Genomic DNA, 15,775 nt, shown 5'->3' on the forward strand with positions numbered 1-15,775 from the left:
TTTGTTGTGTTCATTAATAAACAATGAGAGCATCATTGAAAAACAATGTAGCAAAATAAATAAAAAAAATTCGGAACTCATTTATGAAAAAAGAATATAAAATGTGGGCCATATTTTCTAAGTGGTGCTACTCAATAGGACACCTGCCGCCACTGGCTGTCCCCTTACAGCGCAATCAGTTCTATTGGGCTATCTGATTATTATGTGTGTTTATTAATGCACAGAAAAGTAAGGACATATGTTCCTTTATTATGTTCTGAGGAAGATACATTCCGAATAACTAGGTGTCATTTAATATCAAAATGGTAATGGTTTTTTGTCTTAATGCATAGCATCGAATACAGAGTAGCAGACCTCAAGAGCCACAAACAGGTCAGGTTTTCAGGATATCCCCGCTTCAGCACAGGTGGCTCAATCAGTGGCTCAGCCTTTGACTGCATCACCTGTGCTGAAGCAGGGATATCTGCAGTAGACTGTTACTTTATGTGGGTGTACGCTTCCATCTCACCTTGAACTTGAAATGATTCTTTAAGACTCAAAAGGCAGAATTCTTGGAATAAACTTCAAATAACACGCATTGAATTGAAACAATGTGCTGCTTGCACACAGCCACCAGCTACGTATTATTACATGGGTTCCCTGATACAGATACCGTGGGATGTGAGTCTTTGCTGCGGGACGGGTGGATGGGCTGTAATTTAGGCAGTCACATTATGGAGGAGGCATTCAGCTGCTGGACAAAACATTCACAAATGTAGCACATTTATCTGTTCTGTTCACTGCCCAAGGTCCGCGCCTGCATAGAGTGGTGCCGTGTCACACTGTGTTAAATGGGCCACATCACTGGAATCTCAGTTTTTAGAAACATTTTTGTTTCTGTCTTAAAAGTAATTTATTTCGCTTTGCGCTGCGAGGATTATACCGGTTTGTTTAGCGGGATAACCCCATAAAACAGCAGGGAACCATCTTGTGATCTTTGTCTCTTCTTTTTAATTGATTTTGCAACCAGCAGTGTCTCTCGTGTAAACCGAATCATTCAAATAATCTGTTGTGCATAGTAGTGCCGTGCGTGCTGCATGATGCGTGCCGCATGCTTTGCACCGCAGTGCGTGCTGCATGATGCGTGCCGCGTGTTTTGCACCGCAGTGCGTGCCGCGTGCTTTGCACCGCAGCGCGTGCCGCGTGTTTTGCACCGCAGCGCGTGCCGCGTGTTTTGCACCGCAGTGCGTGCCGCGTGCTTTGCACCGCAGCGCGTGCCGCGTGTTTTGCACCGCAGCGCGTGCCGCGTGTTTTGCACCGCAGCGCGTGCCGCGTGTTTTGCACCGCAGCGCGTGCCGCGTGTTTTGCACCGCAGCTCGTGCCGCGTGTTTTGCACCGCAGCGCGTGCCGCGTGTTTTGCACCGCAGCGCGTGCCGCGTGTTTTGCACCGCAGCGCGTGCCGCGTGTTTTGCACCGCAGCGCGTGCCGCATGCTTTGCTCACACTATCAGGCGGGCAGTGCACACTTATATGAGCAAAACAGATTTACAAGTTCAGCAGAGTGCAGTATACTACAGTATGTAAACACATGCAGGTGTGTGTGTGTGCATCTTGTGTGAGTTTCTAAGTGCAAATATGTGTGGATCATTGTGCTTATATATAACACAAACACACACACACACACACACACACACACACACACACACATATATATATATATATATATATATATATATATATATATATATATATATATATATAAATACAAGCTGCGCCTATATACTCAATGGAACTAATGAGTAAATGTAGGAGCAAATATTGTATTGTATTGTATGTCTTTATTTATATAGCGCCATTAATGTACATAGCGCTTCACAGCAGTAATACATGTGGTAATCAAATAAATAACAGATAATATAAATAACAACTCATGGGAATAAGTGCTTTAGACATTAAGGAAGAAGAGTCCCTGCTCCGAGGAGCTTACAGTTTAATTGGTAGGTAGGGAGAACGTACAGAGACAGGAGGAGGGAGTTCTGGTAAGTGCGTCTGCAGGGGGCCAAGCTTTATGTATCATGTGTTCAGAATATCCACAGTGCTATTCGTATGCTTCTTTAAGCAAGTGTGTCTTAAGGTGGGTCTTATATATAATATAATAGCACATTCAACACTAGTTAGACATAACCACATATATGATTGTAAAATAATAATATAACTGAAATTGCACAAAAACAATAAAAATATATAAAGATATAGTGAGGTACCAGTCCCCTTTCAGTTCACACTGGCTAAAGTCCAAAAATAATCCGGGCTCCGGCTGCTTTCAAAAGGGAGAACCAGCTCCAGGACCTATAGATAAAAGTAAAGAGAAAGCGCACGGCCCATAGTGTGATACTGTATTTACTTTAATATAAAAGGTAGAGGGAATAAAGCTCACTCACAGAGGTATAATAAAACCAGGCATGCAGTGATAGCATATCACAAAGTGCTGCGGACAACTCGCTGGATCCCCTGCACAGTGTCGGTACTCTGACAGTCCTTTCTCCTCCTCAAACTGCGCCAGCGGGGAGGTGTCCTGTGAGCTCCTGACTGCAGCTGGAGGAACCAGGGCTGCACACACTCCGTGTATAGGCAAACCGGAACAGTGGGGCATCCGACTAGCAGACTTCCGGTCCACCAGTGATGACGTCACTTGCGTCGTCGTCCTTACGCGTTTCGTCTCCTCGTGAGACTTTCTAACAGGCTTGTAGTGCATGGTGGACCAGCGAGATGTCCGCAGTACTCTTATATATATATTTATTTATATATGTATATATTTATATATTAATCCTGGGCACCTAAAATCCCCTCCCCCCCCTGGTGCTAGTCCGAGCCCTCCCATACTCTTCCCACCCCTGCTGTCAATGCACACTGAGACAGGGAGGAGTATGTGTTTTTGTGTGTTAGTGAGAGAGAGAGTGTGTATGTGTTTGTATGAGAGAGAGTGCATTTCTATATGAGACAGAGAGTGTGTGTCAGTGTCAGTGTGTGTCTGCATGAGAGTGTGTGCAGTGTGTCACAGTGACACAGAGCCGCCATCAGGCAGGGGGTAGCTAAGCCCCCAATTGCACCCCCTCCCCCCTCTGATACCTATTAAGCCAGCGGCACCTGTTGTGCATCCTTTGCCTGCCTGTGTGAGAGCAGAGCGGTGCTGCCCTGCCACTCTCTCTCTCTCATTGAACCTTGCGCCAGTTACAGAAGCTTGGAGATCAATGGCCGATTTGACCAATGATCAGCAGGTTATGCGGAGGTGATCACGACTTCTAGGGGCCTTTGTGTGCCGTTAAGTGTAAGTGTTACGGGCCTTTGTGTGCAGTTAAGTGTATGTGTTAGGGGCCTTCATGGGAAGTACTTGCATGTAAGCTCCTCCATCCTACTATGAGAGAAGTGAACCCACTTTATTTGTCCCATGTTGGGGAGACTGCGCACTTTGCAGGGGATTTATGAGAGCACAGGGTCCTTTCTTTATGCTGCTTTTTGTTACTGCGAGTATTATTTTTCCTGCGCGTTAGTTTGCTGCACAGAGCATTGTTCCCCAGTTTGGGTGCTTGTTTCACCATTTCCTGCTCGTTCGGTTCCTCTCGTGTTGGGACCTGCGGGGCGTTGTTCTGTTAGAGATCTTTGTGCCCTTTTATCATCAGAACCTTTACATTGGAACTGGAAAAACTTCCCATTCAACAAAAGCCGCCGCAGATCTGGTCTGTGAGATACATCTGGAGATTAAAGCCGCGATCGGCCTGAATAAATGTCTTCAAAACATTGTATTCATCAGTCTGCTCGTCTGCCAGAGAACGCCGTTACAGCTGCACGGAGCCTCGTGCTATTGGTATCAGGCGTGCATGAAATACGATCTACTATTCGTGTCTTACAACTTTTACATGAAAGACCACAGTATGATTACACGTGGTAGTCTTTGTTAACCTCTTCACTGCCGTAGGGGATTGCAGTACAAAGCGTACCATTAATAGTCTGTTTTCAACCCCCATGTCAAAAAGGTAAAAGTTACATATATAAACTGTTGCTTAGAGACACGATCAGCAAAATCCTGCTTCCCAGGGTTCACTAAATGGCCGCCTTTCAGTTTCAAATCAATTCTTAAGTCAGTGTAACTCAGTAGCTACAATGTATTCTCATATGACTAAGGTAACATTATCTATTATTACAGGTTGCAGCTCAAACTGCTGGGAATACTGGCAATAAATTATCACTAACAGGAAAGTGTTACAAAGCTCTTGCACTGCTTGGAAAGTGTTTAAAATCTTCTATAGAAATCAAAGGATTATCAGTATTTTAAAACTCATAAAACATGGCATTAAGCATTGAATAAAAAAAAAAGGTAGTAGGTATTATCTAATACAGTGATTTCGAACCGGGGTCCCGCAAGCACCCCTCAGGGGTTCCGCAAGCACCCCTCAGGGGTTCCGCAAGCACTCCTCAGGGGTTCCGCAAGCACCCCTCAGGGGTTCCGCAAGCACCCCTCAGGGGTTCCGCAAGCACCCCTCGGGGGTTCCGCAAGCACTCCTCGGGGGTTCCGCAAGCACTCCTCGGGGGTCCCGCAAGCACCCCTCGGGGGTTCCGCAAGCACCCCTCAGGGGTTCCGCAAGCACTCCTCAGGGGTTCCGCAAGCACCCCTAAGAGGTTCCGCAAGCACCCCTCAGGGGTTCCGCAAGCATTCCTCAGGGGTTCCGCAAGCACCCCTAAGAGGTTCCGCAAGCACTTCTCAGGGGTTCCGCAAGCACCCCTCAGGGGTTCCGCAAGCACTCCTCAGGGGTTCCGTAAGCACCCCTCAGGGGTTCCGCAAGCACCCCTCAGGGGTTCCGCAAGCACTCCTCAGGGGTTCCGCAAGCAACCCTCAGGGGTTCCGCAAGCACTCCTCAGGGGTTCCGCAAGCAACCCTCAGGGGTTCCGCAAGCACCCCTCGGGGGTTCCGCAAGCACCCCTCGGGGGTTCCGCAAGCACCCCTCGGGGGTTCCGCAAGCACTCCTCAGGGGTTCCGCAAGCACCCCTCAGGGGTTCCGCAAGCACCCCTCAGGGGTTCCGCAAGCACCCCTAAGAGGTTCCGCAAGCACCCCTAAGAGGTTCCGCAAGCACCCCTCGGGGGTTCCGCAAGCACCCCTCGGGGGTTCCGCAAGCACTCCTCAGGGGTTCCGCAAGCACCCCTCAGGGGTTCCGCAAGCACCCCTAAGAGGTTCCGCAAGCACCCCTCGGGGGTTCCGCAAGCACCCCTCAGGGGTTCCGCAAGCACTCCTCAGGGGTTCCGCAAGCACCCCTCAAGGGTTCCGCGGCCGCCAGGGGGGGAGGGGTGAGGCATCTCTCCCAGCTGTTCCAGGCAGGGTGGCGTGGCAGCCCCCCACGCAGCAGTGAGCCGGCGGCTCCCAAGCTCAGCAGCAGCCGCCCGGTCACTGCGATCCTTCCTCTCCCTGCTCCTGTCAGCGCCGGAAGTCGTGTTCAACTTCCGGCAGACAGGAGGAAGGAGCTTCGGATCGGCGCTGCACCGCAGGCCCCAAGGTAAGAGCGCATGCCCTCTCTGCAGTTTTTGCCGCACACGCCGGCACCTCGCTTAAAAAAAAACTAAATAAAAAAAGAGAGTGTGTATGTAGAGAGGGAGCATAAGGGGAAGAGTGTGAGAGTTGGAGGGAGTGTGTGTGTGTGTGTGTGTGTGTTAAAAAAAAAAACCACATGTAGGATATTGTTTGGATTACTCATTTAAAGGGAAACAATCCATTGAATGCTGTATAATATACATCACCCCCATATGTGATCATATTGCTTGCAAATGTAGCATTTTAAAACACCAGTTGTTTCATCTCATTGCTGACAAAGGAATGCATTGCCAATAGTTCAGCCAGTGAAGGGGTTAAGTAAAATAAATTAAAAATATATATATATATATATATATGTGTGAAACTTTTTCTTTATTGAAAGTTTTTATACGTTTCTCCAAGAAACACAGAAAGGGGAGATGGGGTTACATGAAAGGGAAAGGGTTGGGGCATGAGAGGATGGCACACACATCATGTACACGTTACATTGAAATTATAAGTAATCTTTCTCTGGTGAATTAAGAACAGTGCACACATCTTTATAATAACATATTTATTCACACGTGTATTGAACTCTCCATGAAAAGAACAAACAGAAAGTAGACGTCCCGGTGAATATTTCATTATATTACCGGGTTATTGCGTGTTGTGAAACCTCACAGATTAGAAAATGTATCACGGCTCCGTTTAGTAGCGAGTGAGCTGCTCCATCAAACGATTGTTTTTTTTCTAGGGGATTACGCACATATTATCACAACGCTGAGCTGTTGTGTTAAAGCGCCGCTGACATTTTAACATAATGTTATCTATACTGTACCATTAAATATTTATTATTTTTTACTCAGTGGAGGCTGAGTGCATCTTTAAGGGACCCTCCCTTGTCCGTCTGCTTTAATAGTTAGATTTAATCCTATGGCTTGCAGAGCTATCTTTGCTATCTCTGCAGTTACAGATACGAGTGTCAGTTGTGGCAGCTCCCGCCCTGTGCGCAGGCATTAGTACCTAGCAGGGCGCCACACACAGGACATTCACTCGACCGGGCTCCTGCACATATTAGAGACCATTGGAATCAGCTGCGATTCCCACTGATTGGCGGGTTTTACTAGAGTTTGCATGTACAGGCATACCCCGGTTTAAGGACACTCACTTTAAGTACACTCGCGAGTAAGGACATATTTTCAATAGCACCATACCCCTGTGTCTGTCCGCTCGCTTAGCGAGTATCGACACGTATTCTGCTCTACAGACCGCCATAGTAGTGACGCGCTGATTGCCAGCTCGCGCATGCGCCTGTCAGCACGTCCTGAACAGCAATACCGGCTCCCTACCTGTACCGAAGCATCGATAAGTGGGAAAGGGGTAGTGCTTCACTTTAAGTAAATTTTCACTTTACATACCTGCTCTGGACCGATTGCGTACGTTAAGGCGGGGTATGCCTGTATATCACGCCCATGTGGTCAGGCTCCCTGTGCTCTGACAGTTGGGGGGGGGTTTTGCCTGAGCAGTGGGATAATTAACTGCTCTCCTGTGGGTCTCACTGTACAAACCACACTACCATGCTAACAATATCTGTTTTATACTACCATATAGGTGTTTAAATAATGTCAGAGCTGCAGTTAGTCTACTATAGTAAACAAACACACCAATCAATAATCAGTGTCCTTAATAAGTATCATCAAAGGGAAATAATTGACAGCCAATTACAGCTATTTTAAGCAATTTCAGGATCTGTCCCCATATTACTCTGTGGTTTAAACACATATTCTATTAGCTGATACTTTGTTTGCTGTGTCTTTCCAAAGCGCGCCTCCGCAATAGTAATTCCGAAACTCTTTCTGCTACATTTGTTACATAACCATAGTGATTGAAGCGCTTTGAAGCTCACTGGGCAAATTCACCAAGGCTCAATCAGTCTGATCATCATATGTTAGAATTACCAAGCGCAGGCTCTGTGGTGGTTATTATCATTTCCGCAGTAAGAATGATTGTGACACTGTATCTCTCACAATAGGGATTGGTGAGTTCTATAGCTCATGGAGCCAAATTCACCAGCACCCAATCACAGGGCCGAAAGTATGATATTGGACTATTACTCATTAAGTAGCACTTGGCAAGGTGGTTAACATGACTTTTCTCCGATCACCGGCTAAGGCCCCACTGCCTCAGACAGCGCGCCCGCACTGCATACAGGCGGCGCGTTGAGAGGCACTTCATGCTATCTCCGGTCCACAGGGAGCATTTTTGCGTGCGGAGGGGCGTGGCCAAAACGGGCCGAGTGGGCACGGCCATGCCGAGGGGGCGGGGCCACGACGGACACCGGCCAAACTAATATATGTTTGGTTTCCCCCCTGAGCCTCATACCAGAAATCTTTGCACAAACACTTTCCTTCCCAAACAAGCCAGGCAGTAACACAGGGTGTTTGCGAGGGCAGCGGGTCTGCAGAGGGGAGAGTGAAACACGCACCCAGACTAGTTCCCGCTCAGTGAAGGGCCCCTCTGATTGGCCGGCTCTAAATAAAAAAACACAACACGCGGAGCTCAGCATTCAGCATTCCCTCCTCCTCCCTCCTCCTCCTCCCTCCTCCTCCCTCCTCCTCCCCCCTCCTCCTCCGTCCTCCCCCCTCCTCCTCCCTCCTCCCTCCTCCCTCCTCCCTCCTCCCTCCTCCCTCATAAAACTGGGCCGGCCAAAAGTAAAAAAACAAGCCACACACACAGCTCAACAGGCCGCCTCCCTCCTTCCCTGCTCCCCTCCTTACCTCCTCATTGGCTCACACGCGTACCACGTGACGCGTCAACGCTTCAGAACACCACCTTCTGGTAGCAGTTGCCGGCTGACGCGTCACAGCACGTAGTGAGCCGCGGAGGGAGGAGGCAGCGGGGACCAGCAGATTGCAGGTAAGAGGCTGGTGGCGCACGCGGCCGCGCGTGGACCAAAGCCGGAGATGTATCTCACGTCCTGCTGAAGGATTTATACCTGGACGGACTAGCCTTCAGGGGTTAACCTTTTTAGTTTTAGTCTCTCGTTGTGTTGGTTACTTTATTGTCATTGTCATGATAATATCATAAGATATTAGGTATTTTAATCCCCCAGGAGCTTCAGGGGTTAATGAGCTACAATTTGAAGTTGAAAATACAATATTTGGGGTCTGGCTTGTCATGAAGCTGTGGGGGCTTGATTGAAGTTGGGTGCGAAAAGTACAAAGAGAGGGTTTATGGTATGTTAACACCTTTTGCAGGCCAAGTGGTAAAAACTGATATTTTCTAGAGATAAGGACATGTTCTGCCAGACAGGGACTCTAACATAAACAAAAGGTTTTTCAAAGCATTCTTTGGAAGGGGTTTATGGATTGCCAGGGGGGTGGAACTATCCTATGCTATTCCAAGATATGAAACATGGAATCAGAAACTTTACAGCGATGCTGACGTATACAATTTTGATATTTGCATTCATGACAGAGTGATGAGTGCAAGGGGTCCAGATATGGGAGGTCTGGCCGTTACTGGGGAACAGATATTAATTTGTCGCTTAAATTTAGTATTAATGATGATGGTCATGTTCGGTCTCTTTGCGTCTGCCATGAGCGCCTGAATGTATAGATTTGACTCACGTGTGTGTAAGTATAAGTTAAAGAAAGTTATAAATACATTTAGATATTGCAGGGTTTAGTTAAACGTCATTTTGTAGGAGGGTTTTTACTGTGTCATAAAACTGTCAATCTCACAGCCGGTTTATGACGGGTGGGTTTATGTTGTTGCAATAGGGAAAATTGTCCTTAAAGTCTGGGCAAAGATTATTAAAAATCAGATCTCCATAGTTCATGTGATGTCTTAAAAACTGATCTGATATAGGAGTCATGAGTTTTCTTTTATGTGGGTGGAAACTGCTTTCACTGTTTATCACTGTATTATTACAAAAGGGCAGCTATCGACTTCCTGGAGCAATAGAGTCTTTCAAACTGTATGTTTGATTAAATTGATTTTTAAGGGCTTGGGTGAGTACAGGAAACCATTATGTGGTACTAGTAGTTGAGATATAAAATGGCTTTTTGCATTCTTTACACCATCTATTATTATTGAGTTCATATTTTTGTATAGTACACAATGAACAGCTCACCCTGCTCAGCAAGATTATAATCTCTCGTTTCTTCCTGTGATCTGGTTCCTGATTTGCACAAAAATGCCAGGAGCTAAGGGAGGTCTTTAACTAAACTCATGTAGATTGTCTTAACCAATTATCAAAGTACAGTAAGATTATAGGTTCTCATTAATCAGTTCAGTATTTCACTTGTTTGGGCAGAAAATACCTACATAAAAGCATGAGTGGCATACTGTATGCATCGTGCATGCATGGGAGATACTGTATGCATCGTGCATGCGGGGGAGATACTGTATGCATCGTGCATCAGTGGGATGCTGTATGCATCGTGCATGAGTGGGATACTGTATGCATCGTGCATGAGTGGGATACTGTATGCATTGTGCATGAGTGGGATACTGTATGCATCGTGCATGAGTGGGATACTGTATGCATCGTGCATGAGTGGGATGCTGTATGCATCGTGCATGAGTGGGATACTGTATGCATCGTGCATGAGTGGGATACTGTATGCATTGTGTATGCGTGGGAGATACTGTATGCATCGTGCATGAGTGGGATACTGTATGCATCGTGCATGAGTGGGATACTGTATGCATCGTGCATGAGTGGGATACTGTAGGCATCGTGCATGAGTGGGATACTGTATGCATCGTGCATGAGTGGGATACTATATGCATCGTGTTGCAAACTGGAGTATTGCTCCAAAAAAACATGTAAACACACTAAACAATTACCCCCGCTACAGCCAAAATTATGGTAGGTGATGGTGCTTATAGGGTCTAATTATATATGAGACCAGAGTACAAAAGAACCCCTATATAGCACTCTGTCACCTTGTGAGATGATGAATTTAAAACATGATTTTATTAGGAACTCATTAAAACAATGGGGTTTAAAACAAGAATTAAATAAATTGTTAGCGCTGTATTAACTCTGAGGGTATAATGAGCCCTACAGAGAATAGTACGGCTGTCAGTGTTAGATGACCAGTGTTATGTGGTTTCACCTTAAATGGAGAGGTAAAACACTTATAGGTTAAGGTTTAAGTCAATGGACAACCTGGTATTGTCCTACACAATGTATTTCCTAGCTGAGATCTCCTTATCTGACCATTTAGGAGTCTCTGCAGTGTCCTATTGCTACACAGTATTTTAACCCTTTAAGTACTAGTGTTAGCCATAGATCTGCATACTTCAGATCTTCAGCTCACACAACATCTTGTGTTATTGATACTCACGGACACATTACTATTACCACTCTCATTATACAACCACACGTCCGTGGTCTGGAGTGGTGCACAACCTATCAGGATTGTTACAAACCACCATTATCTGGGCACCTGGCTGTATTACATATCAGCCTTGTGCAAGGTTCTCTGGTTTTGGTGCACCTACCAGTACATAATATACTGTTGGCACTACATTTAAGGTTAATTACCATTCTTCCTTCACATAAACATTCCCTAGGAGATGTCTTTATAAACGTCTCACTAGGGCCAGTGAATCCACATAACACTGGTCATCTAACACTGACTGCCATACTATTCTCTGTAGGGCTCATTATATCCTCAGAGTTAATACAGCGCTTGCAATTTATTTAATTCTTGTTTTAAACCCCATTGTTTTACTGAGTTCCTAATAAAATCATGTTTTAATTTCATCATCATCTCACAAGGTGACAGAGTGCTATATATATATATATATATATATATATATATATATATATGAAAAGGAATAAAGACAGCGCCCTTGTCAATGACACCCATATTGCTGTATATTGATCTCGTGCAGCAAGATGATGCACCCAGCACAGATGTCTGATGTATGACAATATAAATAAGGATAGTGGTGAGGTAACAATGGATAATTAAGAAAAAATGTATAAAATTAAAAATGGAAAAATAAAGTAAAAAACCGTGTAATGTAAAAAATGTGTAAAAATAATCTAACTTAATTACCAAAAATGTAATGTAAAAAAGAAAAAATAATGTAAAAAAGTGTGCCAATAATAAAAATGCTAACACATATATGAAATAAAAAACATATAATAGAAAAATGGATGGTACTTTAATGTCCTTATGAGTCCTTGATACTGAAAAAATAAAGTCCAGGCTGCTTCTTTCTTGGGCTCACCAACCTCCCACGATATCTATTGGAAAAAAAGAAGAAAAAGCGCCCGATCCTTGTATAAAATCAGTGATAAAAAGGTTTAATACATCAAGTAACGACAATTGCCAACTCACACTTTCTCAATAAGTTAAAAGCATATTATGGGACCAGCCCATGCACCAAGCCGGCGTCACACTGTTGTAGTCCTCCTCGATCTGCAAGCGGCTGTGTACTCAGCAAATGGATGTGAATATTAACGCTGCTGCCGCTCCAAACTCTCTCTGTGGACCCGGAAGGAATTCCTCGATCGTAGCCTGTACACGAGTTCTCCACAGTCAGAGAGCCGAGAGATCCGGAAATGACGTCTTAGTTCTTGTGCCTGAGCTGTCGACCACCGTAGATGCCTCCACCACGTGACCCTACGCGTTTCTTCCGTCTAAGCGGATTTCATCAGGGATATATATATATATATATATATAAAAACATAAGTAATGCTTTGGGCTCTGAATGAACTGTCGCACGCTCTGGAGAGAGTATTTATGTTTTCGGACACATTTTGCTACAACGGATTTTTGGTGTGTTAAAGTGCATAGTTTTTTTCTATAATACACAGGGACCTGAGGACCATGGCAAATATTAATTTGACATCTTATCTTTGATTTGCATAACTATCCCGGGTGGTGGCAGTATTTAGATATGATTGCAATTGAGTAAGGGGTTAATATTAACTCATTGGAAGTACCTTGCACCGGCAAAAGATGAGTTTGCTAGAGTAGCCGTGTGTATTACACCGATTGCACATCTGAGTCACGTGATCACTTGTGTGCTGTTCGTGACAGTGGTATATTGGGACGGATTTAGGGGAGATGTAACTCATTTGAGGGACCTTTGCGAAGGTGAAGGGCGGGGCACCTTGTGAGTTGTGTATTGATCCTTGTCCTTTAGAGGAGATACTGTCTATTTGAGGGACCTCTGCGGAGGTGAAAAGTGGGTGCGCTTGTGAGTGTGAGAATGAACCTTTGTCCCGTATGAGGACGCGTGCTCGCAGTGTGCCGTACGCGACAGTTATGTTCTAGACCTACCTATTTTAAGGTGTATTATTGTTTGTACCACGTTTTAATAAAAGTTGATTATTAAATAAGAACAATTATCTTGCAGTTATGATTTTGTGGTGTGTACCACAGATAGGCTTTATTTTTGGGGTACGCCCTCAGTACACTTTCACTGGTTCCAGTTACCTCAGAGGTTGCACCCACTACCACATGTTTGTACATAATTAGGCTGAACAAGGTTCTTGCAATATCACTGTGCTTAAAAAAGCCACAAAACACTTGTGCTACTTTCATTAACACAGCTTCCAGTAAGAACGCCGAGATTTCCCAACATATTTCTAATATTTCAAGGTAGTGGTGCTTTTAAGAAGAAAAATCCGCAATAATTAGTGCTGAGTGCAATATTACATGCAGATGTCAATTCTCCCTTGTGTTTGCCTTCTGGTTACGAGAGCATTGCGTGTACCAAGTATACTGTAAGTCGAGTTATTAGCAGAAAATTATAGAGGAGAATGTACCTGTTACAACAATGCTGTGACCCAGCCTAAAAACACATCAGTAAAAGAGAGAGGACAGGAAGCATAAACCTTCATCAGGGACAGATGTGTGTGTGCCGATAACAGGGAGAAAGATGGGAGGTTCATGCCCGTCAGCCTCACTGCGCGCGCAGCGCGATGCCTCACTCCGTGTGCAGCACGACGCCTCACTGCGCGCGCAGCGTGACGCCTCACTGCGCGCGCAGCGCGACGCCTCACTGCGCGCGCAGCGCGACGCCTCACTGCGCACGCAGTGCGATGCCTCACTCCGTGTGTAGCACGATGCCTCACTGCGCGCGCAGTGTGATGCCTCACTCCGTGTGCAGCACGACACCTCACTGCGTGCGCAGCGCGACGCCTCACTGCGCGCGCAGCGTGATGCCTCACTGCGCGCGCAGCGCGACGCCTCACTGCGCACGCAGTGCAATGCCTCACTCCGTGTGTAGCACGATGCCTCACTGCGTGCGCAGCGTGATGCCTCACTCCGTGTGCAGCACGACACCTCACTGCGTGCGCAGCGCGATGCCTCACTCCGTGTGCAGCGCGACGCCTCACTGCGTGCGCAGCGTGATGCCTCACTCCGTGTGCAGCACGACACCTCACTGCGTGCGCAGCGTGACGCCTCACTGCGCGCGCAGCGCGACGCCTCACTGCGCACGCAGTGCGATGCCTCACTCCGTGTGTAGCACGATGCCTCACTGCGTGCGCAGCGTGATGCCTCACTCCATGTGCAGCACGACACCTCACTGCGTGCGCAGCGCGATGCCTCACTCTGTGTGCAGCGCGACGCCTCACTGCGCGCGCAGCGCGATGCCTCACTGCACTGCAGCATGATGCCTCCCTGCCGGGACTCATTCATTTATTAAACGTGTTACCGGGAAGTAATACAGTGAGAGTTACCTCTTGTTTTCGGGTATGTCCTGGGCACGGAGTTCTGATGACAGATACACGGTTACATTAAGTGAGCAGGGTATACATTGTGTACAAGGCGTTGCATGCTTGGTTACATTAAGTGAGCAGGGTATACATTGTGTACAAGGCGTTGCATGCTTGGTTACATTAAGTGAGCAGGGTATACATTGTGTACAAGGCGTTGCATGCTTGGTTACATTAAGTGAGCAGGGTATACATTGTGTACAAGGCGTTGCATGCTTGGTTACATTAAGTGAGCAGGGTATACATTGTATACAAGGCGTTGCATGCTTGGTTACATTAAGTGAGCAGGGTATACATTGTGTACAAGGCGTTGCATGCTTGGTTACATTAAGTGAGCAGGGTATACATTGTGTACAAGGCGTTGCATGCTTGGTTACATTAAGTGAGCAGGGTATACATTGTGTACAAGGCGTTGCATGCTTGGTTACATTAAGTGAGCAGGGTATACATTGTGTACAAGGCGTTGCATGCTTGGTTACATTAAGTGAGCAGGGTATACATTGTGTACAAGGCGTTGCATGCTTGGTTACATTAAGTGAGCAGGGTATATATTGTATACAAGGTGTTGCATGCTTGGTTACATTAAGTGAGCAGGGTATACATTGTGTACAAGGCGTTGCATGCTTGGTTACATTAAGTGAGCAGGGTATACATTGTGTACAAGGCGTTGCATGCTTGGTTACATTAAGTGAGCAGGGTATACATTGTATACAAGGCGTTGCATGCTTGGTTACATTAAGTGAGCAGGGTATACATTGTGTACAAGGCGTTGCATGCTTGGTTACATTAAGTGAGCAGGGTATACATTGTGTACAAGGCGTTGCATGCTTGGTTACATTAAGTGAGCAGGGTATACATTGTGTACAAGGCGTTGCATGCTTGGTTACATTAAGTGAGCAGGGTATACATTGTGTACAAGGCGTTGCATGCTTGGTTACATTAAGTGAGCAGGGTATACATTGTGTACAAGGCGTTGCATGCTTGGTTACATTAAGTGAGCAGGGTATACATTGTGTACAAGGCGTTGCATGCTTGGTTACATTAAGTGAGCAGGGTATACATTGTGTACAAGGCGTTGCATGCTTGGTTACATTAAGTGAGCAGGGTATACATTGTGTACAAGGCGTTGCATGCTTGGTTACATTAAGTGAGCAGGGTATACATTGTGTACAAGGCGTTGCATGCTTGGTTACATTAAGTGAGCAGGGTATACATTGTATACAAGGCGTTGCATGCTTGGTTACATTAAGTGAGCAGGGTATACATTGTGTACAAGGCGTTGCATGCTTGGTTACATTAAGTGAGCAGGGTATACATTGTGTACAAGGCGTTGCATGCTTGGTTACATTAAGTGAGCAGGGTATACATTGTGTACAAGGCGTTGCATGCTTGGTTACATTAAGTGAGCAGGGTATACATTGTGTACAAGGCGTTGCATGCTTGGTTACATTAAGTGAGCAGGGTATACATTGTGTACAAGGCGT

At 46.0% G+C, this 15,775-nt stretch overlaps 1 protein-coding gene across 1 annotated transcript in view; it reads left to right on the forward strand.

Annotated features, from left to right (window-relative positions):
• LPAR3 (lysophosphatidic acid receptor 3) overlaps positions 1-15,775 on the forward strand; it is a 57,067-nt gene that overhangs the window by 12,352 nt on the left and 28,940 nt on the right. The window lies entirely within an intron of this gene.

Source organism: Ascaphus truei, chromosome 10 (assembly GCF_040206685.1).
Source record: "Ascaphus truei isolate aAscTru1 chromosome 10, aAscTru1.hap1, whole genome shotgun sequence".
Taxonomy (NCBI): Eukaryota; Metazoa; Chordata; class Amphibia; order Anura; family Ascaphidae; genus Ascaphus; species Ascaphus truei.